A 25232-nucleotide genomic window follows, 5' to 3' on the forward strand; every position below is an offset into this window, starting at 1 on the left:
CAAATGATAGATGTACAGAACAATTCGCCAATATATCGGCATACAAATATTTGATTGTCAATATTGGAATTTTTATATTTATACGTCATTAATACACATTACTTCGCTTTACTTCAAAAATATAATATAAAATTAACATTAGTTTGTAGGTACCTCTCAAAATAACATTTAAACACTATTATTTTTGGCTAACTATAAAAGCTTATTATTATCTATTAGCCATAATAGATAATAATAAGCTTTTATAGACCCTATATATAAGACCCTAATACACATAACATTTTTAACAGCGAGTTGGATCTCTTAATCCTAATATAGAATAGTCCTTTGCTGGTTTAAAAAGTTCACCATGTTCTTTAATAAACATACAAATTTGTAGCACATTTGTTTTGTACATTTTCTGGGATCATATTGTAGAAGCATATACATCGCCAAATAAAAGATTTACTAGCTCGACTTAACCGAGTAGTAGGCATAACAAGTTTATGTTTATTTCTCGTGTTAACATTATGATTGTCACAGTTTTTAGCAAATTCCTATGTGCTTATGAACATAGAACATTATCAAGAATATATTGAAAAGCGGAATATAATTTTGGCGATTGGAAAGTGAAGTCATACCAAAGTGTTTTAAACGAAGGTTATATGTTATATAAGAATGCCTGAAGTACTGTGAGCGAGATGAATGTCTGAGTTAATCAAAAATTTTCTTTTATTAATTTGTGTAAACCATATTAATTAAATAAATAAAATAAATAAATGTTGCCCTATAAGATATGCCGGTAGATTTAAAAGCTAAGTATCTTATAAATGACCCCTGTAGTTTTTCGATACGCTGAGAATGACAAGAGTATTGGGAACTTCAAACTACTGATGAAATTTTCTATTTTATTACCTACCAGTGAGTTGAACAATAATATCCTGGTCCTAGGTGACAAAAAACCTTTAGCATTTCTTTTAAGGAATCTCAGCATCCTCGTGGCCTGTTAAACATTTGGGTCCACGTGCGTTTTAGGATTCTTTGGCAAGAACACGTAAATATTAAGCCCATAGGGACTCTTTCTTACTACCAAACCTTAAAAACCCAAATTTTATAAATGCAAATTTTTTGAATACAACAGGGGATGCTCAGTTCCCTCTTCTACGTGTAGTTTTTTTTTAATCAATCACATATGATAGTCAATCATTTCGAATTTAGTCATGTAAGTGACAGTGAAGTTAACGTTAATAGTTATTTATGCAACTGTTGTGTAATAAGGGGTATTAAAACACGAGTTTGGTGATAATAATAGTATCACATGAGTGTTTTAATACCTAATTATCAACAGTTGCATACAAAACTTTATCTACACCCAGAATATGAATCCTCTAAAATATTCTGAAACAGTTAGCTTACTGCTTTTTTAGCCCCTTCCTTACCGCCATTATTGATGTGAAAGTGAGCCTCCGCTAAAATTTAAATTTAAAATTATAACTATTGTTACATTAATGTTACCTCAGTTTTCAAAACGTTGATTGGTGTCCTTGTTTCAACATTCATTGATGTTGACCCAGATTTTCCATTGGATCTAGCACAAAGCACAATCAAAATAATACCTCACTATTAAAGATTAAAGAAGAAGACTTGAACTTTGTAAAGAGATACATTCGAATACACACTTGGAAGTTATTTTGTTACAATAGTCACAGTGCATAATACGTTACTGTAAAATACTTTCTCAGTTTTGTGTACAAAAACTCTAGTGAGCCGTATTCAGTGGAGGGTACTTTTAAAAGTGTAAACTATAAATAACTTTGTACCGATGTGCCATCGTTAGGATTATTCATAATCTATACAGGTACTTCGAGCTTATTAATAAATATTCTGTGGCAAAGAGACGTAATCGTAAAATATTGATAAAAGGTTCATTTCCTGGGAAGATATTCTGTTAGTTTATATTATTATAATTTGTATTATCAATAATCACTTAGTTATTCCGTATCCAATTTGAGTAAAATAGTACTTAAATAATTTTAAGAAGAAAATAATCATAATTTATATGTTACTTATTCGGAAAATCATATTTCATTGCTTAATTACTTATCATTATATTATAACAAAAAGTTAAACATGCTACTACATAGATCGCCTGAAAGGTCTAGCTCTGTGCCGGAATTGAATCAAGCTTCCGCAGCTAGCGATACCACCTCACTCGCATATGTCAGTGCCAGGGGTAACTGGAGTAAGAGAAAGCGAGAAAACTATCAAAATGAAGAGTTAAATGTCGAGCTATTAGATCTAAGGAAGGATATTAAAAATGAGATGAAAGAAATGAAAGAGCTGTTTCTCGACTCACAAAAAAATAATAATGAACAAATAAAATCCTTTTTTACTGCATTGAAGGATATACAACAAGTAAACGAAGGTATTCAAAAAAGTATTACATTCCTAAGCTACCAAAATTCAGACTTCCAAAAAAACATAGCGTCTCTCGAAACTCAAGTCAAAAGGGACATGGAATACATCACTCTTCTAGAAAACAAGCTTGAAGAGAGTCAAAGAACTGAAAGGAAGAATAATATTGAAATAAAAAACGTGCCTCTCAAAGGGGCTGAAAATAAACAGCATCTCATAAAGATGGTAAAAAATTTGGCTAATAATTTAGATATGAGTATTACACAAGCCGAAATAAAGGACATTATAAATATTAAAAATAAAAAGGCAAATAACAGTACTATGATTGTTGAATTTACTAATACTTTCACAAAAACTGAACTCATTAAATCGGCTAAATTATATAACAACAGAAACAAAAGCAATAAACTATGTGCAAAACATCTAGGTCTTCAAACAAACACAGATATACCGATTTTCATATCGGAAAACCTCACACCGAAAGGAGCCAGGCTGTATTTTCTAGCTAGAGATTTAAAATTGTCACATAAATATAAATATTGCTGGACAAACTTCGGAAAAGTATTCCTTCGCCGGGATGATAATTATGATTATTATCCCGGCGAAGGAACTAAACTAAATTAATGTGAGTCTCAAGTACAACAATTACGTAATACATGACTATATATAGAGTTTACTAAAATATTTTTAAGCTACCTATTTCGACTTTACTTAAATTATAATACGTTACTTTTGTTACTTTCAATCCACATTACATACACACCCTTAATACTTACACACAACTTAACTAACACTCAATACTATATTACACTAAATACTGATAGTCTTTATACACGGGCTTTTTATTTAGCATATTGTATAGTTAAATGCCTTATTATTTTTACTCAACAATGTAAATCGGTACTGTCTGGAGGCACTCATAGCTTTCTCGCACTACTGCAACTTTGCTATGGAATTTATGGAAGGTTCTAAAATGAATATTATTTTTCTATATACATGTACATTTTATATGCATGTAACCCTTGAAAATAGAGACGCGCTTCTAGGACGTATTATTTATATGACCTTTAATAATGGTTGAGTCCTTAAAAACTATAAAAGAAATAGACACTTTAGAACTAGCGTGGTCTGTTGAGTGTGATCCCATTAAACTTAGTAACTACATAAATGTGAAGCAGAGTGATCTGACTATTGTTTCTCAAAATATACGAAGTATCTACTCTAACTTTGACGACTTCTTATTAACTGTGTCTCACTTCAATTTTGATCCAGATATACTTGTTTTAACAGAATGCAGACTGAGTACTAACAAGCCCATACCTCAACTTCCTAATTACGACTCTTACTTCACTACTCAACAACTGAATCAAAATGATGGGGTTACCGTCTTTATAAAGTCATCCATAAAAGCTAAAGTAAAGGAGATTAGATTGACACATGCGTCTTGTATACAAATTGATATTTTAAATAACTCATTACTATGTATCTATCGTTCCCCATCAATATCGAACATTGAACCGTTTTTAAATTCGTTATGCTGTCAGCTTAGTAAAATTAAAACAAAAAACAACATAGTTATTACCGGAGACTTGAATATAAATCTTATACCAAAAAACGATCTCTCTCAAGAATACAGGAATAGAGTAAATTATCTCAACACACTCTCAGATTATGGGATACTTCCAGGTCACACGCTGGGAACTAGGGAAAATTCATGCTTGGATCATATTATGTTAAAAATAAATAAACAACTCGGCTTTTATCGCCATATTACATACAACTACAACGGACCACTACACTACATTTTTATGCCTGTCTAAAATTAAACATTTTATGAGAGCCAAAAAGATAAAAAGTACAATAGACTATGAAAAGGCTCGAAATTATTTACAAGACTTATTATTATTAATTACTTGAATTATTTAACTGCACTGATCCGAATGTGTTGAGTGAGCAGCTACTGCAAAAATTATCAGATTCTATAAAAAATAATATTGTAATACTAAAAATACCAAAGAGCAAACGAATTATTAAGCCGTGGATTACTCCCGGTATTCTTAGATGTATAAATAACAGAAATAAATTACAAATGCAGTCAAAACATGATCCTCATAACGAAATATTAAAAATAACATATAGTAGATACAGAAACTATGTAAATAACTTAATAAAAAAACTAAAAAGGCAATACGAAAGAGATCTCATTGCAAAATCTGTCGCTAACTATAAATTACTCTGGAGAAATATAAAAAACATCACATACTCAAGTAAAACTAAATCTAAGAGCACAGAGTTACTAAACACCAAATCTTCACCTTATGAATCAGCAAATTTCGTAAACAAGTTCTTTGCTGACATTGGTAAGCAACTTGCAGAACATATAGATCCTACGCCATTGCACATTTTCAATAATCTAATTAATAATACAGTCACTCAATTAAACTCTTTCTTACTTCTTGAAACAGACTTTAACTATTGTGACTTAGACCTTAGATATTGTGTTAAAGAGTCTTAAAACGAACAGTGCTCCTGGGTGGGATGGGATCCCAACTAAGTATTTAAAGTATGTAAAGAATGATATTGTACCAATTATAACCCATCTTGCAAATCTTTGCTTTAGTAAGGGAATCTTCCCTTCCTCCTTAAAACAGTCAATTATTACCCCAGTATACAAGAATGGGGACAGAAATGACGTTAATAATTACAGACCTATATCTATCTTGCCTTGCATTTCTAAAATTTTAGAAAAGCTAATAAATTCTCGCCTTCTTAACTTTCTTAACAGATTTAATATAATATCTCCCTCGCAATTTGGATTCAGAAAAGGTATATCCACAGAAGACGCTGTAACTGCGCTATCTTCATTAGTAACCGAACATCTTGATCAAAATTCAAAGTGTATAACAGTATTTCTAGACTTAAAAAAAGCCTTTGACACGGTTTCTGTCCCTATTCTTGTGAACAAGCTGGAAAATATTGGAATCAGAGGTATGCCTTTAACTCTTTTTAAAGATTATCTTTCTCAAAGAAAACAAAAAGTAAAATTAGAACAGTATTCCAGCGAAGCTACAGAGGTAACATATGGTGTACCTCAGGGCAGCATATTAGGCCCTACTTTATTCCTAATATATATAAACGAACTGTGCAATCTTACAATCGATAATGCTAAAATTTTTTCGTACGCTGATGATACAGCCGTTGTCTTTTCTGGAAGTACCTGGGCAGATGTAAAAAATAGCGCTGAAAAAGGAATGGCTCAAATATCTGCTTGGCTGTAGTCTAATTTACTATCATTAAATACTTCTAAAACAAATTATATATGCTTCAGTATTTATAATAATAATCAGCCCGATGGCAACTTTAATCTGAAAGTTCATAACTGTAAACTTAGCAAACATAATAACTGTAACTGTCCCCAAATCAATAAAGTAGATAATTTCAAATATCTAGGAGTCATACTTGATCAGAGGCTCTCCTGGTACCCTCACTTTGAGCAACTGGCTGAAAGAGTCAGAAAATTAATATGGGTTTTTCGCTCGCTGAGGTACGTGGTCCCAAAGAATGACAAATCTGAGAACGATAGTGATTCCTCTAACACTCTGCTAAAGAGAATATATACTGCACTAGTTGAATCCATCTTAACCTACTGCATTCCAGTGTGGGGAGGTGCTGCAAAAATAAAGTTTTTAGACATTGAGCGCTCGCAACGAGCATTGATTAAGGCCATGTATTTCAAACGTTACAGATATTCTACAGAACAACTTTACCTTGAGTGCGGTTTACTCTCTGTGAGGAAACTGTTTCTGAAACATGTTTTAATCAAAAAACATAAAGAAGTCCATATCTCGTAAATAATAAACAAAGTAGGAGGCAACCTAACGTAACTAAAGTCCCTCGAACAAAAACAAAGTTTGCTAGCGCACAATACAATAGTCTCTCAGCTCAAATTTACAATAAAATAAATAAAAAACTACATATCCACTCAAAACAATATAACGATTGTAAAAAAATCGTAGAGAAGTGGTTAAAGTCTCTCGACTATGGGGCAACGGATATTTTACTTAAACAACTTAAATAATGTACAGAGTATAATAACTTATCCAATGTTTACATAGATCAGACAGAAAATATTCCACACGCACTTAACATATATACACGCACACAACACTCACAAAAACACACAGTATCGCACGCACACACACACTCACACATAGTTACACATATTTATCATTTATGTTTATAATAATAAAAAGTGACTTACATGTTCGATAAGAATTAAAAATCGTAATTGTAAATCTTTGTCGCTGTAATTGTTAAGGTGTTCAAAAGTAACTTTCCAAATATTTAAATTGTTAATTTATATTCATTTCATAACCTTTTTAAATTTATATTCATTTCATAACTTTATTATTATTTCACCACCATGTCAATAAAACTTTTGTTAAATATAACACATTGCTGAATTGGAAGAGCGGAGACACCTGGTACAGGCATTATTTGCTTAAAAGGTGACTCCGGCCACTGGCTGCTGTAAACTATGATTTTAAGAGAAATAAATTATTATTATTACTATTATTACTGCTAACATTAAAACAGCCAGCCCTAGTAGTAACCTAATATCATCCCTTACTGATTATATACAAATAAACTAAGTATTAATGAAATAATTATTAATTTTAGTAGTAATTTACATTTTGTATAGTGCAATTATTAAAATTCACTTGGATATTATGTTATTTTGCAGCGATTAAAATATCCGGTGGTGTGCTGTCAAAACTTGAATCGCTCATTTTTCAAGAAAAATGGCGGGGTTTCGAATAACCTACTTTTTTTTTACGGCGCGCCATGTTCTGGTTATGTGGAACGCGCGTTAACGAAAATGTTCTTTTTTTGAAATTCAAACAGGTACCGAGCTTGGAGCAATAAGAATGTGGCTGTTTGTTGAAACGCTTTGTGCATGAAGGGATTGAAAAAAAACCAAGGAGTGTTGTTATGAAATTCAGTACAACATTACAACACTCGTTTGGATGATGTAATGGTTATTACGACATTGGGTGTTTTAATGTTGGTAATAAGCCAACTGTTTCAGAATCTTTAATAGAGGATTTAAAGCAAGGGTGTAGATAAAGAAAGGTATTGCAATCGTTAAATCAAGGTTACGGCGTTGACGACATCTCTTTGGACATGATCAAGTTAACTTTTTCCATTACTTTACCAACAAACTAGTACCTAGATCTTTAATCTCATTTACTTCCTGCAGAATGTCCAAGTTTAAATTGTATAAGGAAGGAATAATCTAACAGAATATATATTTTCAGGTAGGTTTGATAAGAAAATGAAACTATTAAATCTTGGCACCAATCATTACTCTTATAAATTCGTTAATACTGATCAAATAATATAATCTAAGTTTGGTGGTCTACTGATGTAACATTGGCTAAATTATAGTGCCCCCCAAAAGAAGCCACAATTGGAAGAATATAATAGAATAGAACCTAGCGTCGTGTCATGCGTTGCCTAACAAGAAGTTCTATCTAGAGTATAGACGTATAAATTAACTAAGATCTAATATAGCTTTTAATTTACACTAGCAGGGCATCATAGGATCATCCAGGCACCACAAGTAATTATTCTTAGGAGCCAGATCTCTCTAAAACTTTTATCAAACAAATCTCCTCATCAGAAAGTTCTAGTTTCAAAAATAAATAAAATATTACATTTGAATGTGGAATTTGTCATTTTTATATGATTGTTCATTGAGTTTTCTCATTTAGGCGCCAATACATTGTATAATATTTTGCTATATTAAAATGGAGTGGGGTGATAAAGAGATCCGAATCGCTGTGATTGCATTACACAAAGTAGGTATGGAGCCAAATGCAATTACTACTAAATCAAGTACTGAAGCGGTACGCAAAGGGAGGACACAGGAAAAAAATGTATACGGATTTACAACTGAGCAACATTTTAACAAACAAAATGACCATATTTATGCTCAAAACTCTAAGGAAGTTTCCTAATTAGTCGACAGAGTGCAACGTGGGCTCTATCCGACTTTAGTAATGGTTTGGTGGGATATAAGCTATGAAGGAGTGACTGAGCCATACTTTTGTGAAAAAGGTATGAAAACATCGGCACAAGTGTATCAAGATACCATTCTTGAGAAAGTAGTGAAGCCCCTTAACAACACCATGTTCAATAACCAAGAATGGTCCTTCCAGTAAGACTCAGCGCCGGGTCATAATGCTCGGTCTACGCAGTCTTGATTGGAAACGAACGTTTCGGACTTCATCAGAGCTGAAGACTGGCCGTCGTCTAGTCCCAATCTTAATCCGCTGGATTATGATTTATCAGTTTTAGAGAATATGGCTTGCTCTAAACGCCATGATAATTTGGAGTCCCTAAAACAATCCGTACGAGTGGCAGTGATGAATTTTCCCATAGAAAGAGCGCTTGCTTCTATTGATAACTGGCCTAAACGTTTAAAGGACTGTATGCAATACAATCCAATGGAGAGCACTTCGAATAAGTTTTTTTATTTTTTTAATTGTATTATATTTATGTATTAAAGTAAAACACCGTAAAAGTCATAAATGTTATTTGCAATAGATTTTTATTGTTTCAGTATTTATGGCAATACTAGGTATATAAAACTATAAATATATTAAAAAGCTTTAATTTTAAAACATGACATAGCAGCATCATCCAGCCACAAGTAGCACCCGTTCATGAGCATGACACATCCAACCAACGCTTCCATATTATAGGGAATGGAACGACCCGCCCCACGTCACTGCCACAAGTTGATGATATTTTTAATTGCCATCATGCCTATTGTTCTATCAAAACTCCCGTTCAGCTTAATGTGAGTATTATCTTTATAATATATAACAAGGCATGTATTAAAACGGTTCCACCGTCCCTACCCTCATTAAGCCTTCCACATTGTTAGAGAGCCATCATTATTATTTCAACTGCCCGTTTCATCCCGTTCCCATATAACTCAGATCCCGTCTGCGTATTAACGTATGTTTTTGTTACAAACTTTGCAACCTCTGCAAACAAAAAATACAAGCGTATTAAACTTTATAAAATCAAATTTTAACTCTGTGTAATTTTACAATAAAATTATTAATTGATTTGAATTTGTACGTATTGACAGATTGGTGGCAATTAAAATAATCATTTAATTATTAAGAGGACTATTAAAAATATTAACCATTGATCATTTATACGTCTAGACATACTGTGAAAACTTGAGGTTGACAGTTATCCTCTATTTTGAGCAATGCACGTACACTTACACAAAGTGACCACACTTATGAAAATCGCGAGTGTTTTTTATGACAATAACGGACGAGACAAGCAGGACGTTCAGCTGATGGTGCTTAATACGCCCTGCCTTGCATGCCTGCATTACAATGTAGTGCCGCTCAGGATTCACGAAAATCCCAAAAAATTCTGAGCGGCACTATAACTGCGCTCGTCACATTGAGACATAAGATGTTAAGCCTCATTTGACCAGTAATTTTATTAGCTACGGTGCCCTTCAGACCGACACACAATAATACTTACATGTTACTGCTTCACGGTAGAAATAGGCGCCGTTGTAATAATATGGCGATAATCTAGCCAGCATCCTGTGCAAAGGAGCCTCCCACTGGTAATACGTGAGACGTAGCTTGTCACCCACACTGAAGTAATAAATCTGGCCTGTCTTCATTGGTTGTTTAGCAGCAAGAGGATATATATCTAGACGTATAAATTATGGAAGAAATTAACATTTAAGCAGTTACCTCCCAAAAAATTTTTGACAAGTGCTGAGCTGGCTTTGCTTTGTTTTGCCATATACATTAAGCACTCCGCGCCCGCTCATTGTATTTTTTTTTTCATGATAATAAGGTACGAGACGAGCAGGACGTTCAGCTGATGGTAATTGATACGCCATGCCCATTACAATGCAGTGCCGCTCAGGATTCTCAATAAACCCAAAAATTCTGAGCGGCACTACAATCGCGCTCGTCACCTTGAGACATAAGATGTTAAGCCTCATTTGACCAGTAAATTCACTAGCTACGGCGCTCTCCAGACCGAAACACAGTAATGCTTACACATTACTGCCTCGCGGCAGAAACAGGCGCCGTCTATCTATCAATCTAGCCGGCTTCCTGTCCAAAGGAGCCTCCCACTGTATGAATTGTCATATGTAATGAAATGTCATTGACTGAATTATTTGAATTGCGAATATATAAGTATTTATAAGTCGAAAAAATATAAGTTTCGGAAAAGTATTCATAAACATAACATATACAAAAACCTTCTCAAAAACACGCTGCAACTTAAGCTATAATTATTATTCCTATTGGTTCAGTAGTTTTCGCAGTATAACCGAACAAATAAACGGTTCTCCATATTATATTAGTATAATTATAGATAACTTGCTTTTACTCGCGAATTTGTCCGCGTGGAATACTTTGGGCAGATTTTTTTATTTTTTGGGATACTTTGCAAATAATACACATAACAACTGCTCTTTCCGCTGCTAGTGGCGCTCTTCTATGATACAGCGGATATCAAATCAAATCAAATCAAACCAAAATATTTTATTGCATGTCACATTTTACAATAGGGTGGTAGGTATATTAATGGGTAGACAATATGTGACGCCCTGCAAGGGCACAGCAACGTTATACATAAAATAAATAAGTCTTATACATTCATATGATATTAAAAATACAGACCATATTATAACTAATTCTTACACTTAGTGTAATTAAAAAATTCAGGTAAATCGTAGAAGCATTTAGAAACTAAGAAATTTTTAAGATGTCTTTTAAATAGGGAACGTTTGTCTTTATTTTTAATATCGTTTGGAATGTGATTATAAATTTTTATTGCCATGTGGTGAGGGTTCGATGACACTAATGACATACTTGTTTGGGGAATTTTTGATTTGTTTAAATTTCTATTATATCGCTTGTCATTGTGGACAGTCTCTTTAATAGTACTTTCTGCGAACTTTAATCTACTATTTCATCCCCATGTAGGTCAAAGTTGCGAAAATACTAGATCAAATACTTATAAATTACTTCTTATCAAATGCCTCAATACAAAGTTTTAAGGTATCATCTTCGCTAGTAAGGAACTTCCTTGCTAACTTCGATCCCATATTTCAACCCCTAAATTTAGTTTTTCGCAATAAAATAGTAGCCTATGTCATTTTCCAAGCTCTATACTAAATATCATCAAAATCGGTTCCGTGTTTTAGGGGTAGAAAGCGCAACAAACTAACTTCCATTCACATATATAATATTAGTTGTGATGTAGTATGATGTTTATTTATTCCTGATCATTCCTTCATTAGCGTTATGTTCGCTTCTTTGATCAACTAGTATTCATTTCCTACATATCCTCATATATACAGATATATACTAATTAATAACTTATATACACATATTTAGGGGGTTGTCTTCAATGAATAAGATATCTAAAATATTTACAGAAATTACGTTTATTTCTCATTTACAAATGATAGTTAATTAAAACGCGCAATAAAAATGGCGAGTTGGTTCTACAAAAGCTCAGTGAAATATAACTTGCAATTTTAATCGTTAATCGTTGCGTAGTGCAGTCCGAAGATGGTAGCGGCTACGCCGTGTTCGGTTAAGTCACACCTCCACGACATAGATGGCGCCAACAAACATGTTAAGCTGTATTTTCTTGTGGGTAGTTCGATGTATTTTCTTTTCCAACGTGATCCCAAAAAAAGCTCAATAAAAGTGTTACGAAATTCAAACGAATTGTTAAAAGATGTTAATGTGGTAAACGCTCGCCACATAAATAACATAAATGACTTTTTAAATGATACCTGACCGTGGGAATGGAGCGAACGTTATTGTAACAAAATTTTATTAAAATGAAGATTAAGGGCTACATTTCACTGAGACACCATGGTGGTGCAACCACTCGCCACTACCAAGAAAATTTATACAGATATATAGGGAGATACTCGCCTAAAGGCCTACCATCACCTTTTAATCAGCGATTCAATTTCGATGCAGTTCAGTTTACGTAACTAAACTGAATCGCTAAGATTCGTTCCATGAAGTGCCTATAACTGAATGGCGTCTGAATCGCTTATGGAAAAATGAACTTTATCTGTTGTCCGTGGTGTGAGAAAGAGATTGCGCTGTACAGTCGTTGCATAAGTCTGCCTCTCTTATTCGAACCATGTGCGTTGCGTTTCGAAACCTATAATGATATGATTTTAACGGTTTTAAACTGATTAAAACGAGTTATGAACGCACGTCCATTCATATTTGATTTGACAGGAGCACCTGAGAGTACATTTTTCTTAATTCGTTTTTTCATTTTCACTATATTTTATGTATGTTTTCACTAATTTTTAAAAGTTATTAACAAAACGATTCACTTTCCGCTAAGAAAGTAGCAACTTTGACACATAAACGATGCAGTTTAGATGCAAATATTACCTCATGGTACGAATGAATGAACGAACTAAAACAGTTTGCGATTCAATTTCCTACTTGATTTGACGTCAACCTAAATTGGATCACTCTAATGACGTCGTGGTATGAAATAGCATAGCAGTTCATATTAGGTCGTCAATTGAATTACAACAACAGTTCATGCTAGGCCCGCTGGTGTCCGTTTGGTGGCTCAACCAAACGCACGCGCGTGGTGGCGCGACCATCTCGGACGCAGCGTGACTCTGGTGTCTGTATGGTGTCCCGGTGAATATAGCCCTAAAGATAAGGTGTTTCATGTACTGTCAACTGCTGCATTTAATAAGTGATAATGGTACTCCCGAGTGGTCCGAGACTGGCGCTTATCAATGTATTTGTGGTTTTTTTCAAAGACAAATAAACTTTTTTCAAATAGGCGCTTTTAAATCGTATATGTTCCAGGTTCCTATAAACCTATTATGTTCTAATATGTTCGGATCAAGTAGAGCTCATGAAGAGCATACAAAAAACATAACGGCTTCTCTTATCAATTAATCAATCAAATCAAAGTCGAAAAGTTAAGTTTACATTTGCTTTAAGTTTGCTAAGCTAGTTTATAAGGTGCTGCGTGCAATATAATATGAATTATGTTCAAAGTCGTATTAAATATTTCATAAAGTCTATAAGTGTATGAAAAGGCATGAAAGGCATTTATTTTCTCAAAATTGATTCCTTTAGAATTCTTTTTGATGTCATTTCTTATACAACTAGATACTACTACCGCTTCGGAAACAAATGGCGCTCTGAGAGAGAAGAAGCGGCGCAAGAAACTCTCCCAGCATTCTTTTTTTTGCGCTCTTTTCTATAAAAATATACAATATTGTACAGTCGCTATAAAATAATCACAATCTAGTCCCAGGCTGTCCGATCATTTAGATATTCAGCAGTGGAGTAATAGGATTTACGACAGAGCCATTTTTTTATAAAACATTTAAATTTATTTATAGATAGTGCCTGAACAGTGGCTGGGACTTTATTGTAGAAGTGTATACATTTACCCTTAAAGCTATTATGTATCTTATGAAGCCTACTAGAATTAGTTACAAGCAATCCCTTATTTCTAGTGTTATAATAATGAAAATCACTATTAAGAGCAAAAAGATGACGATTTTTGTGAACATATATTAAATTTTCATAAATGTACTGACAATAAACAGTCATAATATTTATTTCTTTAAATTTTTCTTTGAGAGACTGTCTATAACCAAGCTGATATATAGCACGAACAGCTCTCTTTTGCAGTGCAAACACTATATCAATGTCAGCAGCATGACCCCATAGTAATATACCGTACGTCATGATGCTGTGAAAATAACTAAAGTACACTAATCTAGCGGTCGCAACATTCGTGTACTCTCTAATTTTTAACTGCATATGCCGCTGAGCTGAGTCTATCTGCTAGATGGGTAATATGTGGACCCCACTGAAGCTTCTTATCTAACGTGATACCCAAGAAGACCGTAGTGTCCACAAGTTCCAATCTCTGGTCATTTATAAGTACGTTGGTTTGTACCTCCGCTGTGTTTGGTGTAATGAACCGTAAACACTTTGTTTTTTTACTGTTTAAGTGCAGATTATTCGTCTCAAACCAACGCACTATCTTTGAGAGTGCATTGCTTACCTCGTCATCAATATCCGCACGTCGCTTCACTTTAAAAATAAGTGAAGTATCATCAGCAAACAATACAACCTCATGGCTATCATCTACCACAAACGGTAGATCGTTAATATATATAAGAAACAAGAAAGGACCGAGAATAGAACCCTGTGGAACACCTATTCCCACAGGTTTACCCGAAGACCGTTTGCCATTTACATCGACTATCTGAACTCTTTCGCTTAAATATGATTTTAACAGATTTAGGGCTCTATTTTTCACTCCATAATGCTTTAGTTTTAGGAGTAAAGTTTCATGGTGGACGCAGTCAAATGCTTTTGACAAATCACAAAAAATGCCCAATGCATCCTGTGACTCTTCCCAGGCGTCAAAGATGTGCTCAATGAGTCTAGTACCCGCATTAATTGTTGATAAGCCCCTAGTGAAACCAAACTGATTTTTGTTCATTAATTTACAAAAATGCATTTGTAGCTGTTGAAGCAAAAGTTTTTCAAAAATTTTACTAAAAACAGGCAGCACTGAAATAGGTCTGAAATTAGCAGGGTCAAAAGAACTGCCCGATTTAAACAAAGGTATAACTTTGCTGTATTTCATGAGGTCAGGGAACACATCCTCATCTATGCATTCATTAAATATTATTGCTAATTCAGGTGCCATAATGTCAAGTATGTATTTAACAATATTAGTCGAATGGCCCCATAGGTCTTTTGTATTTTTTAGGTTAATTAATTTGAAGATTTTTATTATATCGCTACCTGTAACATACTTAAATTTCAAGTAGAAGAAGTAGTAGAAGATACTGGTACGTGTAATTTAAGCATATCATATGGTGCTTTTGACGAAGAGTTAAGATATTTGGTAGTGACAATCGGGATTTCGGAGAAGTATTTATCAAATTCATTTGCAATTTCTATTTCCGAATTTATAACGCCATTATTAATATTTAAACAGATAGAGGTGTTACGGCAATTCGATCTACCAGTTTCATTGTTAATTACACTCCAAGTCACTTTTACTTTATTTTATTATTACTGTTTTTAATTTTATCTGCAATGAAACGTGTTTTCGCTTCATGACAAACTATTTTAAAGAGCTTGGAGTATTTTTTTACATATATTTTAAATTCTTCACTATTATTGTAATGTTTCTCATAATAAAGGTCATACAAGCGTTTACGACTTTTGTGGATACCCATTGTTGCCCAATCATTAAAACTATGTTTGTTGTTTACTGTCACCGTTACTGGAGTAAAAATCCTGTCAAATTCCTCACAGAAGGAATTGAAGACTAAGTTGTAGTGAAAATTAGCAGTTTCGCCACAGTGTGAAAATGGTATTGTATTTACCAAATTATTTCTAAACCTCTCAAGACGGCTACGCGTAACTGGTATAATAGTCACCTTTTTTGGTCTGACATTGTCCAATCTTGTATTTACTTTTATAAGTTGCCCACTATGGTCGGACTGAAGATTATTAATTATGAGTTTACTAGTAATAGTAACATCTGTAAAAATATTATCTAAACAGGTTGCTGTTGTAGAAGTGATTCTAGTAGGTTCCCAAAATACATTAAACAAATTAAAACTTTGGAATAAATTTTTAAGGCTAGAACAATTGGCCGAAGGTTCAAGCAAGTTTATATTAAAATCTCCACACACTATAATTGACTTGCTAGTTTTGCTAAATTTTGATATTACCTCCTCCATTCTATGTTGGAATTGTTCATATGATGCAGTGGGGGGGGGGGGGGGGGGCGGTATACACTTACAATAATAAATTGCTCTAGTTCTATACAAGCTATCTCAATTAGTTGTTCTATAGAGAGATTAACAATATCTCTTCTATTTTTACATTTTAATCTATTATTAATAATAATTAGGGAACCTCCATGTATTGCCCTACTTATACAAAACGAACTGACTACTTTATGTTCTCTAAAACTAAACTGGAGCTGATGACTCTTACGCCAATGTTCTGTAATACATAATATATCTATATTACAGCAGCTCAAAAACAGTTCAATTTCTAATTCCTTACTTGAGATACCTTGTATATTCTGGTGAACAATATTTATGAGCTTTATATTATGATTATCTATAGCAGTAACATTTATATTTGGTGAATGTTGCCTATTTTGTATGATATTGCAAGAGTTGTCCTCCCTTGTCAAATATGAATAATATATTGGATGTATTGTCAATTAGAACTTGAATTCACTGTTTGTGTTATGCGGATATGGATGCTTCGTAAACATGATTGTGTATGATAACTATAATAATTAGTAATTGCAACCAGGCGCCTCAAGCACAACTTGTACACGAATGACGCATTGACCAGCCGTTGTTCCCGTAGCACATAAATTTTCCAATTTATATGAACATTAATTTGACGCATCATAAGATCGGCTCTTGTGATTCCTGGTGTTACAACTATAAATACCATCAGTTGACCCTTATTAAAGCTCATTTCCTTCTTTTCCTTAAAAATAAATCTAGTGCCAGTACTGCCCTTGACGAACATATCACAGCTACTAATTTTAAACGGAAAGTGTAACAAAGAAAGTTTTACTTGAACTAAAATAAAGGAAATAATTGCGACCTATAAAACTTATTTGAACGAAACTCCTTTCAGTTCGTTAAATTCTTGACTTATAGCCAAGGAGCTAATCTCGTAGTAATTAAATTCTTCAAGATATTTACTTCAGTAAGCTAAATTTGAGTTACATATTAATAGATATTCCATTATTTTTATTTTTAAGTTCATTAAATTATTAAAACTTTTGTAAGATGTGATTTACTTAATTTATTTAAATTGGTTTTACTCATGGTTCATCGGTGTTTCGGACCATTCGGAAGTACTTCACCAGGGTGAGTGTAGTAGGTTCGCAGTCCGCGGTCAGGTCTTGTCTCAATCTATGGATAGACCATAGTTTCAGACCAATTGGAAGTCCTTCATCTAATCCGAGCGCTAACGGAGATTGCTAATCTTCTACGATTGAAGGATCGGACCCTCTAGATAGCCCTGGCTACAAAATTCTATGTGAATGCGGCAAAAGATTGACATTTTGAAACAGGAGGCAGTTAAAACTAGTTACTAGACTCACCATGTACTATCGACAAAGTTTATAACCCAGCTTACTGATAATTCTTTTGAAATCATAAAAACAGATTTTATTTGCATGAAAAAGATTGTATTTTTTTTATGAAAATAAGGGACGAGACGAGCAGGACGTTCAGCTAATGGTAATTGATACACCCTGCCCATTACAATGCAGTGCCGCTTAGGGTTCTTGAAAAACCCGAAAATTTTGAGCGGCACTACAACTGCGCTCGTCACCTTGACACATAAGATGTTTAGATTCATTTGCCCAGTAATTTTACTAGCTACGGCACCCTTCAATCCAAAACACAATAACGCTTTCACATTACTGCTTCACGGCAGAAATAAGCGCCGTTGTGGTGCCCATAATCTAGCCGGCATCCTGTGCAAAGGAGCCTCCCACTTGTAAATTGTATGACAATTGTTGGACTGTCAGTATCTTAATAAAATGATAACGGTTACTTCAAGTTCAAGCGAATTTCGACTAACTTGTTTATTATGACTGTAGGAAAGGGACATTCAGTGGGTCACGATTAAATTTTGTTCAGAGTACATCCGAAATGTTAGAATTGACACCTCGGAAGCTGCACAGAATACCCCCAACGCCTCACATCACATTAGGTTCGATAAGGTGGTATTGGCCCGCGATAAGAACTTTGTGTCTCGCAAGCTTTTGGAAGCCATTGAAATCGACCGGTGACCTAATTTTAACACAAATAAGGTGTCATCTCTTTTTTAAGACAATAAGGCACGATACGAAAATTCTGAGCGGCACTACAATTGCGCTCGTCACCTTAAGATGTTAAGTCTCATTTGCCCAGTAATTTCACTAGCAACAACGGTCTTCAGACCGAAACACCATAATGTTTACACAATATTATTGTTTCACGGCAGAAATAGGTACCGTTATGCTACCCATAATCTAGCCGGCATCCTGTGCAAAGGAGCCTCCTACTGGTAAAACTAGGATTATAACAACTTATTATTATTTCAAACTTAGATTGATTTTCAACGAAATATTGTTTGCTTTTTCGATTGTAGCATTGGGTTCATCTGGTGTTAAATGTATTTGAAATTCAAATATTTTTATTCAAAATAGGATAATATGATATCACTTATTGAAAGTCAAAAACCCATTTGAAAAAGTATGCCTCAGACCTGAGAAGAACGGGCGCATGAAACGCAACGGGCTAATGTTTTTTTCATAAAAATATATTTTAAATGTAATATTGTAGAGATACTCATTCTTTATTATTTGGATAGGTGTAGCCACTTGAAATTCACTCAATCCACTTTCCTTGAAGCTTTTGTCAATAATGAATATTGAACAATGTCACCCCTCTCAACAAAAAGGTTAATATTTCAAATTTAATATCTTCTATTATTTACCACCGCGGGCTGTGAAAGTATTTGCAGAGAGTATAACAATTTTATGTGTTAATTTTATCACACATGTACAGTGTGTTTTGTTTAACTGGAACTGATAGTATGGGGTAAATCCAGTAGAGATACAGAAAAACTGTCTCAGGATTTTTGTTTCGTCATTTGATTTTTTTCCGTGAAAATAATTGTTAGCCGACTTCAAAATTTTTTTTTAAGTATGTACACCGATTACTCTGAGATTTATGATCCGATTTACATTTTTTTCTTTTTTTCTTATTTTTCTTTAGTTCGATGCAGAATAGATGCCATTTGGTCCCATAAAAATTTTACATAGTTTGGCCCAGTAAGTTTCATTTTATGAAAATTTATGTTTGCCTTGATGATATAATTGTTTTTGATGTACGGATTTTTTACGAGTTTTAATTCAGGTTGACTATATACTATTAACTTACACTAAAAATAAAAAAAACCGACTTCAAAACCTGAAAAGTGTCAAATAACTAAAAAATTAATTTAATAAACCTTTACCTTTAATATTAATAAAATATTAATATTTGTGTCGAGTGTAGGTACTTACATTTGGCTTGGCACCGACTTCAACGCTATCAATATGTAGTACATACAAATAATAGTATTTTATTAATATTAAAGGTAAGGGTGTATTAAATTAAATTTCTAGTTAATTGATACTTTTCAGTTTTTGAAGTCGGTTTTTTTAAACGTAGTTTTTTTGTAATAGTTACTTTTGGTCTAGGAATGAGTCATTTTGATGAAACCTTTTTTTCAATGCACATCGACTCAGTTCAAATCCTGTTATTGCTAACGTTTGTATGATGAATATGAATGTTTTTCTCCAAATATCTATACATATTTATGTATGTTTATTATATTTAATATATCGTTGTCTGTCAGCACTAGGTTATGCCTAATTTGGGGCTAGATAATTTGTGTGAAAGTGTGCCAATTAATTTTACTAAATTATTTGTGTTTTGATTCTATTAACGTCAATCGGTTAAGCTGAAGTTTGAGTGATGGCTCAGCTTCGATGACATTACCTTTATGACAAGCATGACCTTAAGTTGATATCCAGGGTAAGCTTCACATAAACAAATACGTTATCGGTCAACAGTGGAAGCCATCTTTGGTTATAGCCATGACATGGCTGTAGCACTCAAGGTGAGCTTGTAATGGCACTCCTCCACAATTAAAAGCAAACACATTTTTAAGAAATATACATACATATCCCGCACCACGTAGACGTCTAGCATTCCTCAACCGCGCGTTTTCTTAGAAATTTCTTGCCTCGCACAGCCACTTTGTGGAATCAATTACCGGCTGCCGTTTTCTCGAACAGATACGATTTAGGGACCTTCAAGAAAAAAGCACACTCCCACCTTAAAGGCCGGCAACGCATTTCTTGACACACCTGTTGTTGCGAATCTCCATGTGCGGTTGCCTCACCTCTCCCCATCACGTGAGCGCTTTTCCGTTTGCCCCCTCTTATATTAAAAAAAAAAACTATGTGTATCAAATTAAAGGATTTTGAGGGTCTGAATAAGGGATTACTTGTAACTAATTCTAATAGGCTTCATAAGATACATAAAAGCTTTAAGGGTAAATGTATACACTTCTACAATAAAGTCCCAGCCACTGTTCAGGCATTATCTATAAATTAATTTAAATGTTTTATAAAAAAAATGGCTCTGTCGTAAATCCTATTACTCCACTGCTGAATATCTAATTGATCGGACAGCCTGGGACTAGATTGTGATTATTTTATAGCGATAGAAATGACTGTACAATATTGTATATTTTTATTGAAAAGAGCGCTAAAAAAAGAATGCTGCGAGAGTTTCTTGCGCCGCTCCTTCTCTCTCAGAGCGCCATTTGTTTCCGAAGCGGTAGTAGTATAAATGACATCAAAAAGAATTCTACAGGAATCAATTTTGAGAAAATAAATGCCTTTTATGCCTGAACAAGATGCCCATTTACCTTTTTAAGATGTTTTATTTTAATAAAAATAAATAACTGTTTTAATATATTTACTAGTACAACATAATGGTTCGAACGAAAAATGCCTAAATGTTTATTTTGTGAGCAAATACTTTGACCACCACAGAATTAGAGCACCCAAATTAAAAGGTTATTCAAACAGGATGTCAATACATATAAGAAGTGCCTGAGTAAAAATTGAAATTTATTTTAGTATGAAACGTGCAGTTATTTGACATATGTTTGAAATAGTAATTACAATATTATGGCAACGAATTATAATCCGGTTAAGTTTAAAAAACGTAGTGGATTTCGGCAATCTCCGACTATAGCCGTCATCTGTCAATCTATCAATGACTGCACGTTTCATACAATCGCTTTTTTCTAAGAGAGTGGGAGGCTCCTTTGCACGGGAAGCCGGATAAATTATGGGTACCACAACGGCGCCTATTTCTGCCGTGAAGCAGTAATGTCTGAAGGGCGCCGTAGCTAGTGAAATTACTGGGAAAATACGTCTCAACATCTTATGTCTCAAGTTGACGAGCGCAATTGTAGTGCCCCTCAGAATTTTTGGGTTTTTCAGGAATCTTGAGCGGTTCTGCATTGTAATGGGTAGGGCATCAATTACCATCAGCTGAACGTCCTGCTCGTGTCGTCCCTTATTTTCATAAAAAAGAGAGTTTCGCTAGGCTGGGTTATTATTCAATATTGGATTCAAAAATCACGCGACGAATGAAACTTTCTTTTTTTGTATTCAGATTGTAGCTTTGATAGTGGATTTAATGAAATAGCTTAGGGGCACTCCATTGGCAACGGAGATTCATACTTTAATGGTTTACCATCGTAAGATTTTTTTCCATGCTACGCGGAGGCAATTTAGCCACATGTTAAAATTTCATTTTTTTAAGTGAAAATATCTTTAGCCGCGTTGGGCACTTTTTGGTAGCGGAAAATCTTATGTATTCGCGTCACCGACATGCTCATGACTGACGCACGCGATAATAAAATAATTAAAAATATATATATAGTTAGACACTTTTCGGATGGATGAAATCTGGTGAGTTCGTGTCACCTCAAAGCATCTTATAGCAGTATGTCTGTAGCTATACAGCTGACGTATTGTGCAACATTATTGTATCTTAAAAGTGAAATTGAATGGATTTAGTGAAAAGTTCAATGTGTATATTATGTGTGTATTGCATAAATAGTATTTTTGTTTGATTAATATATTATTGAAAAGCAGTTTTAAAAACAAAAAAAAAAAATAATACTAAAAGTTGTAATTTTTCACTTGGCAGCTTTCATCGGCAGTCTCTACTACAAGAGCCAATTCCTTTTATGTTTATAATTGGTAATATTATACCGTTGAAAGACAAAACAATTTAAAAAAAAATGTTACAGATCTCTGAGAGATAACAATGTCTTTACAACATTAATTATAAAGTGTCTTCGTGATTTAGAATATTTAGGTAATACTCGATATAGACAAAATACGATCACTGATTATATTCAAATCAAACCAAAATCACTTCAATCATGTTGGTTAAGGAAATGACACTTATGAATGTCAAAAGTTTTCTTTTTTTTACATTTATCACCACTTCGGAAAAGGTTAAGCCTTTAATGAGAAGAAATGGCAAGAAACTCATTGACACTCTTTTAAATAGAGCTTCATCGTTTTACAAATCATTCCAATTATTATTCTATAAGTTCCTTTATACAACATATATATGGATTATTTCAAAGTAAATATAAAACAGTAATTTATTAATAAACAACTCCACGTTATCAGCGTTGTATGTATTTATACAATGAGCTGCCACCCCTTCACGACAATTGGCTAATAACCACTGTATATATACACATTTATACATTATAAATACCTATACCTTTTATACCCATAATATACACTCTTTTGCTTTACCAATGGGAGGTGCTTATGCACAGGATTCCGGCTAGATTATGGGTACCACAACGGCTCATATTTATGCCGTGAAGCAGTAATGTGTAAATATAACTGTGTTTCGGTGTGAAGGGCGCCGTAGCTAGTGAAATTACTGGGGAAATGAGACTTAACATCTTACGTCTCAAAATGACGAGTGTAATTGTAGTGCCGCTCAGACTTTTTGGGTTTTTCAATAATCCTGATCTGCACTGCATTGTAATGGGCAGGGTGTGTCAATTACCATCAGCTGAACGCCTTGCTCGTATCGTCCCTTTTTTATTTAAAAAAAAATAGGCATCTCGGTAAGTAGCCTATTTCACTGGCATCTTCAGATTATTTCATAATTCTAAGTAGCTTTTATCATCATAATACAACAAGTAGTTTGTATCAATTTCGTCATTACATTTCGATGGAATTAATGAAAAATGATCCCAGAGTCTAAGCAGCTCCTTGCGTATCTTCATTAAATAGAAAAACAGGCTAGAAACTTAAGTTTGTTTAAAAATAAAAAGTATAATATCGAGTGTGGCCCCCTCACTAAAATTGCTAAAATCACTGCTTGTATTCGTCCGGGTATGCTATCGATGCTATTCTTAATTGTTTCTTGTAGAATACGATCCCACTGCGCAGCAATTATATCCCTTAAACGTCCGTTGTTTTCTAAGTAAGTCGTTGTTAGCTATTACTCTTCGTTTTAGAACATCGAAAATGTGCTCTATGTAATTGAGGTCGGAACGACGAATCCCTACCTCTTGAATATACGCTTCCACATCGCCAGAACGGATTTAAGACTTGTTTTTTTTTTGACACTCTGATATGTACCGGTGTTCATTCAACCATACCGTTTCCTATGGAAACGAACTCCGTAAGGTTCAATACATTAATAGCTGCCCAAAACATAACTGAGCCTCCACCATAAAAGTTACTTCCTTCAAACCAAACTTCTGTGATACGTTCCCCTTGCCTTCGCAGTACTCACCGACGAATTTTGCTCTCTGTTATCGTTCTTTCAACCATTTTATAGACATAGAAATAGGACAATCCGACAATCAATATCTAAAAATGATTTAGAGTTAATTCGAACTATCAACGATTCCCGCGACGATACGGAATTAACTGCAATTTTTATAAAAGTCCGACTATGTCCTTAATTTGAATTTGGAAAAAACTTTTTTATGCACTTTATAAATGTGCCAGTAATATTCTCAAATGATTTAAACCTCTTTTGGTATTGTATTTTCTAAAGGGAGGAAAAAAATTAAACCGCCCGTATTTTATTTGCAAATGAGTTCACTGCGTTTACCAAGCATTAAAATTCTGTTATAAAAATCATCTTCATTAATTGTCAAGAATTAATCTGTACTTAGTAAATTTGCAAGTGTTGCTTAGGAATTAGTAAATTCAGTGCTAAAACTTAAATACGAGTAATGTATTACAACATTTTCTGAATGTTCAAGGTAAAAAACCTGTAAATTTTAAGAAGACTTGAAAAATTTTTTAAAGTGTTGACCATATAAACATGTTGTTATTTTTAAATTCACCATATTATTTAGTTTCTCTAATAATATGGAATGCCTCATTTTACTTCAACGGGATCGTAGATTAACTATGGTATTTCCAATTTTAAGAAATTCCTTAAGTCCAGGATACTAACGACTATACGATACAATAAAAAAATATTTGAAATTGTAAAAAGTTATTTGTGTAAGTATGAGGTTGACCAATATGAAATTCTGTTAGAGACTGATAAACAGGGTTTAACAAAGGTACCATATTTTACACAACAAGCGTTATTAATTTATATAATTATATCCACTATCTGTAACAGTTAATTGCATTATATTAATCAAACCACCAAAATATCATTGAGTTAATCTAAATTAAATTAAATAAAAATTTTCACTCACCAATATTAACGTGTTTGAATTTTGACAAGCAACTCAGTACACTAAGTCGGAAGATTGTTCTTAACACTTAAAATAATGAACATTATCCAAAAGTAAAACAAAATGTGACTTAGAAAAAAGTACGCAGTTATACCGCGGACTTCAACCCCCGTTGAAACGAGCGTTCCACGAAAGCGCCAAATATACACTGCTGTTAGTTTCATATCGGGGCACTGGGATGGATAGCTGTACTTCGTTTGGTGACCCGAATTCCCCGGCTGTACGGAACAAAGCCTTCGCCGAACAGAAAATAGCAAAGATTTAAGACTAAACTTTACGTGTGAAATCTTCGCAACCATTTTCACTGTATATTGTGCTAATTCTCCGTGA

At 33.8% G+C, this 25232-nt stretch overlaps 1 protein-coding gene across 1 annotated transcript in view; it reads right to left on the reverse strand.

Annotated features, from left to right (window-relative positions):
• The window catches only part of LOC126965752 (uncharacterized), a 52182-nt gene extending 27172 nt beyond the window's left edge, over positions 1-25010 (reverse strand). The window contains exon 1 of the mRNA XM_050809510.1: positions 24864-25010. The gene's annotated coding sequence lies outside the window, so the exon portion shown is untranslated. The remainder of the gene's footprint in view (positions 1-24863) is intronic.
• Between the last annotated feature and the right edge of the window lie 222 nt (positions 25011-25232).

The sequence above is a fragment of the Leptidea sinapis genome, chromosome 8 (assembly GCF_905404315.1).
Source record: "Leptidea sinapis chromosome 8, ilLepSina1.1, whole genome shotgun sequence".
NCBI lineage: Eukaryota > Metazoa > Arthropoda > Insecta > Lepidoptera > Pieridae > Leptidea > Leptidea sinapis.